At 40.2% G+C, this 11503-nt stretch overlaps 1 long non-coding RNA gene across 2 annotated transcripts in view; it reads right to left on the bottom strand.

The window, feature by feature from the left end:
• LOC138853302 (uncharacterized) overlaps positions 1-11503 on the bottom strand; it is an 81231-nt gene that overhangs the window by 32534 nt on the left and 37194 nt on the right. For both annotated transcript variants that reach the window (XR_011392509.1, XR_011392510.1), the window contains exon 2: positions 2222-2276. This is a non-coding gene — a long non-coding RNA (uncharacterized lncRNA). The remainder of the gene's footprint in view (positions 1-2221; positions 2277-11503) is intronic.

Genomic DNA, 11503 nt, shown 5'->3' with positions numbered 1-11503 from the left:
CCGTCTCCCACCGAGGCAGGCGACCCAAACAGAAAGAAAATCCCCAAAAAAGAAAATACTTTCATCATTCAACACTTTCACCTCACTCACACATAATCACTGTTTTTGCAGAGGTGCTCAGAATACAACAGTTTAGAAGCATATACGTATAAAGAGAGAGAACATATCCCTCCAAACTGCTAATATCCCGAACCCCTCCTTTAGAGTGCAGGCACTGTACTTCCCATTTCCAGGACTCAAGTCCGGTTATATAAAAATAACCGGTTTCCCTGAATCCCTTCACTAAATATTACCCTGCTCACACTGCAACAGCTCGTCAGGTCCCAAATACCATTCCTCTCCATTCACTCTTATCTAACACGCTCACGCACTCTTGCTGGAAGTCTAAGCCCCTCGCCCACAAAACCTCCTTTACCCCCTCCCTCCAACCCTTTCGAGGATGACCCCTACCCCGCCTTCCTTCCCTTACAGATTTATACGCTCCCCATGTCATTCTACTTTGATCCACTCTCTTTAAATGACCAAACCACTTCAACAAACCCTCTTCAGCCCTCTAATATTTTTATTAACTCCACACCTTCTCCTAATTTCCACACTCCGAATTTTCTGCATAATATTCACACCACACATTGCTCTTAGACAGAACATCTCCACTGCCTCCAACCACCTCCTTGCTACAGCATTTATATATATATATATATATATATATATATATATATATATATATATATATATATATATATATATATTATATAAATTTCAACTTTTGTCTCGTGTAAACACATAGTCAGTGACTTGTTTGCATTGCGACCTATTAGATTATCCTGGGTTAACCTGGGTTATCCTGGGTTATCCTGGGTTAAGCGTCCGTGATGCACTGTGTATGTGTGCGCGCGCGCGCCACCAATCACTGAATTATTAAACGCTCTATACACGTAACAAAAACCTTAGTTCACCGCCTTGGGGGCCACCCACCGCCAAACCCGCAAGGGTCATGAAGCCATTAGGTAATGGGAAGTTATCCAGTATTATCCAAGGGAGGTGTACCTCTAATTTCCGAGATCAAGAGCCTTTCAACGCAGCCAAATCAATCGGTGATTAATATGAAGACAGTTCCAGAAATCTGATGATTATTAAATTATTACATTCATGGGGAGCGGTAAACCCGTAGAGGTCATTGTAAAATGTTTAAATAATTAAGTTTATCTAATAACTGAGTTAATATTTCTCTTGGTGATAGTCCTATTGTTAGTTATTAATCCTACTGTTAATTATCCTATTAAGTAGTTAATAATCATATTGTTAATTATTAATCTCTTTTCAGTTAATCATGTTAGTTAATCATCCTCTTAGTTATTAATCCTTTAAATCATTACTCTTATTTAAACATCCTGTTAGTAATCCTGTTATTTAATAATCCCGCTGTTAGTTAATAATCCTAATGTTAGTTAACCCTGCTGTTAGTTATCAAACTACCAACTTCCTGCTGGAATGACCAACAGTAATGACCAACAGCTACTCAGCAAACTAGAAACAGAAGGTAGACATGACACTCCGTGTTAGGAAGCATCTTAGATCACCATCACCTCATCAGCCAGTCTGATGATCTTGCTTCACCAAGGACCCAGACGTCTCCCCCCTAGTTTATGTTTCTCCGTTCCTGAGTTCTGTGCTTTACGCTGTTTCTTCCCCTTCGCTGAGATCGTTGTTAAGTGTCTCTAGCTGGTTATTCTGATTTGGGAATGAACTATGTGGGGCAGCGGCCTCCAGTGAGCAGCAGCCTGGCTGACCAGGCAAGCATCAGACGAGCCTGCCCCATAGCCGGGCTCAGAGAGTAGAGAAACTCTCGAAACTCTTTAAAGGTATATAAAAGGTACGCTTTGGTAATATAACCATTACCTTGATTACCTTCGTATCTTAATTGCCTTAATAGATACCTTAACTACCTTAATAGATACCTTAACTACCTTAATAGATACCATAATTCTCTTAAATGCCTTAATTACCTTAACATATACCTTAATATATATCTTAATTACCTTAATAGATGCCCTACCTTTATAGATGCTTTAATTACCTTGATACCTTAATAACCTTGATTCCTTAATTACGTTAATACCTTGATTACCTTAACAGATACCTTAATTGCCTTAATAGATAGTTAATATACCAAGGCAATTAAGGTATCTTAATTACGTTAATTTATAGTAAAAAAACGCACCTTCTGCAGTCCACCTTAAATTCTTGTTCCTTCAAGTCGAGTGTTACTTGGGATTCTGAAACGAAAAATAACCATTGATAATCATAATGATTATAACTAAAAATATTAATAAAAATAAAAGTAAATGCAAAAAATAATAATACCAATTATAAACCCTAAAGGGGTCATAGAGCAATCATAGCTAATAAAGATTAATGATAATTATTGATAATACTTATCGATGACAATAATTGTTCATGATAATCATACATGCTAATGTATTTTACCTCGCTAATGCAGCGTTTTGTTTGAATCATTATAATAATCACAACGAAGCTCTAAACCCACAAGGCCAAATTCGTTTGAATAAATCTGCATTTAGCGTCGAAATTGGGGGGAAAAAAAAAAACATCGTTCGAGAGACAATGTTCTCAGTTGGTTTAGAATTTTTTGGGTTACAATATTATTGTTATAATTAAAACTAAGCGCTAAACCCACTTGAGTCATACAGCGCTGTGGATTACATTATAGTGGCTAGTTCCGGGGGCAAGAGATGCAAGCTCAACGTTTCGCCCGAGACCTGTATCCTGACGATGATTTTAAGCGAAATGTTTTTATATAACAGCCTCCCAGGATACATGAGGGGGATTACCAATAGACCCCTGGCTGTCTTCAAGAAGGCACTGGACAGGCACCTAGTCAGTACCTGACCAGCCGGGCTGTGGTTCGTACGTCGGATTACGTGCGGCCAATAGTAACAGCCTGGTTGATCAGGGCTTGATCCACCATGAGGCCTGGTCACAGGCCGGGCCGCGGGGGCGTTGACCCCCGGAACTCTCTCCAGGTATATTCCAGGGGAGACTTTTATAACCTCCCCATAAGCGAAACGATGTTTAAAATTTAGTTCTTACGAATGTACAACTAGAATTCCATCACAAAATTCATTTTGCAATTTGATGCCTGTCTCGCGAGTCTCTCAAAACACTTTTGATACGAGACACGAGACGCATCTAAAATTATCTCACACTATTGGACGCCCACTTAAAAGATATGAATATAAATTAATAGTTTAGATTTATCCATACGTGTGAAAGTAATGTTTGTGTTTGAGAAAATAGATTCTTAGCATTTATATAGTCGCTCATACACTCCATTCTTTGTCACCCCAAACTGGGAGAGTACGACTACCTCGTGAAATCTATGCTATAGTGTCTTAACCATTCCCTGGACGAATCAAATCACAGTGGGAGGTGATAATATGAATCACAGTGGGAGGTGATATGAATCACAGTGGGAGGTGATATGAATCACAGTGGGAGGTGATAATATGAATCACAGTGGGAGGCGATAACATGAATCACAGTGGGAGGCGATAATATGAATCACAGTGGGAGGTGATAACATCACAGTGGGAGGTGATAACATGAATCACAGTGGGAGGTGATAACATAAATCACAGTGGGAGGTGATAACATGAATCACAGTGGGAGGTGATAACATGAATCACAGTGGGAGGTGATAATATGAATCACAATGGGAGGTGATAATATGAATCACAGTGGGAGGTGATAACATGAATCACAGTGGGAGGTGATAACATAAATCACAGTGGGAGGTGATAACATGAATCACAGTGGGAGGTGATAACATGAATCACAGTGGGAGGTGATAACATGAATCACAGTGGGAGGTGATAATATGAATCACAGTGGGAGGTGATAATATGAATCACAGTGGGAGGTGATAATATAAATCACAGTGGGATATAATAATATGAATCACAGTGGGAGCTGATAATGTGAAAATTCGCATTTCATGCGAATTTTTACATTATCAGAAAGCTAAATCGAGAGATCAGACAGGATATGACACCATTTTATGAAACACGTAAAAACGACCTTTTACAGAGACTCAGAATGTTATTGCCACACACTTTATAAAAGATGGAAATCAAGAGTCGCATTTTTCCTATCTTGAGCGACGATTCGGAGAATCTCGTCACTCTTTGCTGCTCATTCTCAGAGGTAATAATGTGGACAACTTTCAAAGAATTCTAGTTGAAGTCTAGAAGAAAATCTTATTGCAGGCTTCGAGAAAATTCTGTCGAGGCCTAAGAGAAATTCTGTCGATGTCTTAGAGAATATATTGTTGACAATGTCTGAGCGTCGTTTTCAAATCTCAAGCAATTTTATGCAGAGCCTAGCAATTAACACATTTCAAATGGCCACTAGTTACTACAGTTCTTTACATATTTTGGAACGACATAACAATATAAATAAAAATCTTTTCTACTGTAATGGTGACCAAAGAAAGAAACAGTGTGACACTGGAATCAGATCTAAATTCTTGTAGTAGACCAACGATTTTTTTTTTTTACTCTACTGAGAGTTACCTTCCTCTTGAAGTTAACGTTTTCTCTACACCACCACTTCGTATAAACTTAGTGCCTATAGTCACTCCAATTCGTGATATCAAAATATTTCTAGCACGATGGCTGGTCTCGTACCTGATTTCCGCCTTAGCAATGCAAGTTAGGGAACACAGATTATTACACAGCTACTGCAGTTAGTAACAGCAGTGCGCTATAGACTGTTAGTTACAAAAGAGCACTACAGTCTGCGTCAGTACGTTATAACACATCACAATACAATGTACGTCAGTGCGTTATAACGTACACGTCAGTACGTTATAACGTACACGTCAGTACGTTATAACGTACACGTCAGTACGTTATAACGTACACGTCAGTGCGTTATAACGTACACGTCAGTACGTTATAACAACACTAAACAGCTACATCGGATAACTTATTCGTCGAGAGCAATGCAAACAAAAATACATTTATTATCCACAGAGGATAAAGACTAATGGGAAAGATAATCTGGATAATAATGGCGTGTGATTCAAATCCGGCCCCAACACCAGGCTGGGATACACGTGCAGATTTCAGTGTTGCCTGAGATTACCCAGACAACGCGCTGCCAGACGTGTCTTGGCCATCTTATTTTTTTAAAAACACTTAAAATTAAGTTACAGTAAGTTACATAGAAAAAATCATATTTCAGAAAACTTTCAGAAACTGCTTCATTAAACTTAGGGTAAATGTATTATGTTCATGAGGAGCACTAAACCTGTAGGGGTCATAAAGTACCTGTGGAATGAGAGGTAGTCAAATTCCATTCAAGAAATGGAATAATTAGCTCCAGTTCAGTGAAGGGCTAAATTTGCCTTCATATACCTCAATACAGAGATTTTAAAGACATTGTGCACGACGTATGTCATTCATATTTTAGAATACGCAGCACCAGCATGGAGCCCGCTCCTGGAAAAAAAGGATTTCAAAGCTGAAGATCCTACGATTTGTAACTAGATCGGTTCAAGAACCGAGATGGATGAACTACCAGGAAAGGCTCAAGAAATGAAAGAGAAGGTCCACGAGATATGGTAACGACGTACAAGATACTCATAGGTTTTGACAGTGATAGGCTGCCTGAAACGAAAGAGGCACGGATGTGAGAGAGCAAATGAATCACATGGAAGTTAGGACATACTTTCTCAGCTTGCTGAAACATGCAATACCAAGAGTCAATCCATACTGAGAAAGAAGAAAGTTCTGAATACTTCGACAATGGTTAGACGTCCTCTTCTGCTGAAGAGAATTTCCTGAAACTACTTGAATTATAATATAATATATATATATATATATATATATATATATATATATATATATATATATATATATATATATATATATATATATATACATACATATACATATATCATCCCATCTCTCTTCTTCATGTGTGAAGCACAACAGGATCAGTCATCTGATAATTACTGCCACCTTGGCTTCGTGTCTTGTTCATCAGTCAACTATAAGGAATTCGACCCTTCCAGTGGCTGCTATCTTCATGCTCGCATCTGAGCGCACCCGAGCGCTGTCACCTGACACGTAAAATATTTCGTTATTTGCCAATAAGTTTCGGTTGAGCGGCCGCCATGGGGTACTGTCATCAGAGGCGATAATAGCGGGCCATAATACAGGGTGATGATAGGAGTCCAATTACTCCTGCACACCATGTATTACTTGAGCCTCGTCTCCCTTTCCCTAGCCGTGTCCTCTAGGCGACCCAGAGCGTATTATGCCGCCACTCATTCACGCCGTTCAATAATAAATCAAAATTATATGCGCTAATAGAATCTGGAATGATCAGAGGCATTCAGGTTTCCTCATAACTGAAATTAAACGGAGCGGAGCGCCATCAAAAATATCGGTTAATATTGAAGTCGGTGTTGTTGTAATTCGCGCCTCCCATTGGTTGCCCGGAAACAGCCAATCACCGAGAAAGTGATATCCTTGTCTGAGCTCTGGAGTGGACTCAACGCTTCTATTGCCACATTATTGGTCATTGTAGAGCGTTGCTAGTGAACTCAGCGAGAAAAACATCCCGGCATCTGAACAACTGGAAACTTTGGGTATTGAGAAAGCGTTCATCTTCGCGGAATATTTTCCCTGGCGTCGATTGGTCGTCATGGTGCGGCCAATCAGGGGGAAGTTAATGGCCTTGTTTGAGCTGTATGAAGAGGCTGGTGGACGCCTGTTTGCAGTTTATTAGACGGTGGTGGATCGCCGTGGGAAGGCGAGGTTCGCGCCTACACTCCCAGGCAACCTTTTGATGTTGCTTTCAAAATAAAATTCCTAAACACTTCGACAGTTTCTTGATTGTCACCTTTGTCAAGGATCGTTTACAAGACACAAATGTCAAGCAAGCTTTCATTGTCAGAACGTTTCGTGAAAATCTGTTTAAGTTTTAATGACGGTGTGAAAAAGTTTTACAGAGATTAATATTTTAACATTAGAAGCTTGTTGTGTCATATGTGTTACTGAAGCCCTTTTCCATCTCTCCCTTCTACCCAGATATTAATTTATTCTATTACTTTCATCTTAATTAAATTTGTTCCCAAATAAAGCAAATAAACTTTCAGTTGCACAAACCCACACGAAACAATAGTTCAGGTATTATAGGTTTCCTGCTCAAACTGAGGTCCTCTTCAGCAGACTAACAGCCACACAAGGGATAAGGCTATATACAATATCAGGTCACATTATCTAAGTAGATACAAGAAGAAATGACTAATTCAAGGGTAATTTCAACTGGTCTTATAAATTAAGCCGTGATGTAATCCAAGCCTCTCCAGAATTTCGGGCTTACACATGCAGTTCATTCTATGTATAATGGGGAAAAAATAATTCTTTTTTTTACATGTTTGAACGCTAATAGACAGTTTTGTGTACATAAAACAAACATCTTTTTTTCAGTTGCTTTAGTGATTAAATTTCTATGTGATGATCCTGGGTATCTGAGCGGAAAAATAATGTAAGGGACCTGGGAGTAGTAATGTCTGAGGATCTCACTTTCAAGGATCACAATAGTGCCACGATCACAAGTGCGAAGAAAAGGATAGGATGGATAATGAGAACGTTCAAAACGAGAGATGCCAAGCCAATGATGATCCTTTTCAAATCAGTTTTCTCTAGGCTGGAATACTGCTGTACATTAACATCTCCATTCAAAGCAGGTGAAATTGCAGATCTAGAGAGTGTACAGAGATCCTTTACTGCACGTATAAGTTCTGTCAAGCACCTTAACTACTGGGAACGCTTGGAAGCACTTGACTTGTACTCGTTGGAACGCAGGAGGGAGAGATATATCATAATCTACACTTGGAAAATCCTGGAAGGAATGGTCCCGAATCTGCACACAGAAATCACTCCCTACGAAAGTAAAAGACTGGGCAGGCGATGCAAATTACCCCCCAATTAAAAGTAGGGGCGCTATTGGTACACTAAGAGAAAACACCCTAAGTGTCCGGGGCCCAAGACTGTTCAACAGCCTCCCATCAAGCATTAGGGGAATTGCCAATAAACCCCTGGCTGCCTTCAAGAGAGAGCTGGACAGATACCTAAAGTCAGTGCCGGATCAGCCGGGCTGTGGATCGTACGTTGGACTTCGTGCGGCCAGCAGTAACAGCCTGGTTGATCAGGCCCTGATCCACCGGGAGGCCTGGTCATGGACCGGGCCGCGGGGGCGTTGATCCCCGGAATAACCTCCAGATAAACTCCAGGTAATCTGGCTGCAGTATTTAAAAGGAATTTCCTGTACACTGGATACATCTTTTCAAGGGACTTCTTAAACGAATATTTTTTCAGAGTAATGATGGGCAATTTTGGTGTAAACAGAGATTACATTATAATTTACATTCATCTCTTGTTCACTTTAAGTATGTTGATAAGGGACTATGCGGCGAAAATAGGTAAAATTTGTTTTGTACGTGTCATGTTAAATTGTTTGTGATGGGAGCTGAGGAGGGGCGGTGAAGGCTGGAGAGAGATGGGGGAGCAGGGTAGAGGGAGTATACCTGGAAAGGGTTTCTGGGAGTCAACGCCCCCGCTGTCCGGCTAAGACCAGGCCTCGTGGTGGATCAGTGTCTAATCAACCAGGCTGTTACTGCTGGCCGCACGCAAACTGACGGTGGAGGTGAGGGTTATGACGAGGTAGTGAGAGCATGTAGTAGTGGGGGCTATGAAGAGATAGCGGGGGCTAAGGAGAGAGGTGGGGGCTATGAAGTGGTGGTGAGGGCTGGGGAGGAGCTGTGACATCTTTATTGCTAGCTCTACCAATATTGTTCTTCCAGATACTCGACCTTTATTGCCTGGGATCACAGATTTGGTGTGGGCGAGTTTGTCTTGTCCTGAGGCAGTCTTTCTTCCGCCCCACCCCTCCGCCCACACCTGCCCCACGCCAACATCAGCCCCACGTCCACACCTGCCCCACGCCCACATCTTACCCACGCCCACACCTGGAGCTACCGATACGACCAGTATTCCCTGCAGGTATTCAAGAAGACATATCCACCAATCAGAAGGGACACATTTTATGCTAAATAATAACGTAGCGCCGACAACCTGTGAAGAGAATGCAGTGAAGTCTTTCCTGGCTACAGTGCTTCACCCAGTGAAAACAATTATAGATAATAGAAGGTATCAGGGACCGGTGGTCAGGTATAAACAAGCTGAGAAATTGCACTGCAAGAGGCCTACTTTGACCTTGGTCAAGATTAACTAGGTTACTTTGACCTTGGTCAAGATTAACTAGGTTACTTTGACCTTGTTCTAGGTTAACTAGGTTAACTAGGTGCTATGAACAGAGCTCAATATGCTTTTTGGTCTTGGCAGAAAACTCCAAAAAATCCTAATTTTAAAGTTGACTTTATTACTAATACTGCGGCTACACGAGCAAGTCTGTGTACACAACACCTTCAACTTTAAATTCCTTCGCCGCGTGAACCGTCACTACAAACATAAGAGAGACGATCCAACAACGCCGGGAAGCTCAGCAACACTGAACGATGATATACATGACGTATCAGCGCTACAGCCAACATGATAACCCTTGTATAACGTAGTCCAACATCACGGCTGCTGTGGTTACCACCACTGGGGTGGGGGGGTGGGGGGTTCTAACCCCGCCCGTGGTATGGTTTGTTTGTAATCGTGTCATTACAATTTAGCGAGTCTCGTTAAAACCACGTGACGAGGACCTCCACTTGCTGAGTTCTGGGTATTCTACAAGACTGCAGGTAAATGTTCAGTCATACAAAAAGGCTGAGAGCTGTTCATGCTGCATATATTTTGTGTATCTGGACAAAATGTATTTATGGGTTAAAATCTGACTACCATTCCAAAGGTGCCATATGATCCTTAAGGATTCAGTATTCACCAATATAAAACAAATCCACAGCCTACAAGAGGTCCCAGTTACGTAGGAGTCTACAGGTTCCCCTGTCAGGGGTTCGGCTAGGTGTCTTCCCTTACCAATAGTGAGGCAGTAGACTGATAACCTATCCTCTGCTATATTAGGTTACTTCTACATAAACGCTTAGTAGCACATTTCTAAGTTAGGTTAGATTGTCGTCATTATATACATGTGTGCATAATATATATATATATAAATTATACCACAATGGAAACAATACAAGATAAAAGTCGACAAAAAAAAAGTTCATATAGCGAAAAGATACTAATTGCGGACGACTAGAGCAATAGTCAGATTAGTACTGTGGAAAATTGCATTTACTTGGATGTATAATTATATACATAACAGTAAATGAACAATGATAACTATTATTGATCAATTAGACAAGTAGGAATTTGGGACACTTAGGTCGCAAAAAATGTTCCCCTTCGATACCTACCACTGTCATATCCACAAGTTGCTCTGGACCTATTAATTAAATGAAATATACATGCACTAGAAATGCTGGTAAATATATAAATTTGTGGACTGTATATTAAAAATAATAAATGGTTATATATATACACAATTATACAACAGAAGGAAAATACATATTAATATCACTCACCAATTTGACTGGAGATTAATGTGTATCATACTCAGAAAACCTCACTCTAACTAAATCTATGAAAATAATGCTGGCCAGAATTATACACAAATCTAGAGAGCTTATCTGAGGTTCCTGGAGCTGTCTTGTCCAGTCGTCTGATACTCAAGTTATGCAGGAATGCATATCCACCAATTTCGCCTCCTATTTGAGAGGTGTCAACACAATTTTAACCTCTAGAGCACGAAAAATTCTTCCCCATTCACCAACGTTTCTAATACAAAATCAAAACCAAGATGGCAAGTGTCTTCTTTTTTCCGATAGCATACTTCTTTTAAAAATACAATATAGGGCATCTATTTACCTTTAAATTACCGTATTTCCGGAAAATATGTACAGTATTTTCCACACTGCAGCCGGCCGGAGTTCGTTGCTAAACGGCTCAAATTGCTCATTTGACAATGGTGGAGGACCTGGGTACATACAGGCTCTGGCATGCATACGGCGACATATTACACAAGATTTAATCACCCTTTTTACACTTTGCCGTCCTTGTGGAATCCAGAAAGTTTCCCTAATACAATTTAAGGTATCTTGCACCCCACCATGCATTACATTTTTATTGGCATTTAGAACAATCAAATTTGTTAGATGATGAGTTTTGGGCAGTAAGATAGGGTGTTTAGCATAATCACTCAATTCAGCATTTTGTAACCTACCTCTGCACCTAGTTACATTATTCTCTAAGTACAGCCCCAATTTCTCTATTACAGAACCTTTCACAATTTTTCTTTCCATCATCAATTTAATCTCATTTCCATAGATTTCCTCCTGTACCCACTTTTTCCAATATTCAAGAGGATGTGAAAACTTATATGAAATATTCATCTTGTTTAGAAA

Source organism: Cherax quadricarinatus, chromosome 27, assembly GCF_038502225.1.
Source record: "Cherax quadricarinatus isolate ZL_2023a chromosome 27, ASM3850222v1, whole genome shotgun sequence".
Lineage (NCBI taxonomy): Eukaryota > Metazoa > Arthropoda > Malacostraca > Decapoda > Parastacidae > Cherax > Cherax quadricarinatus.
The sequence above is the reverse complement of the archived record's forward strand: the minus strand, read 5'-3'. Positions and strand labels throughout refer to the sequence as shown.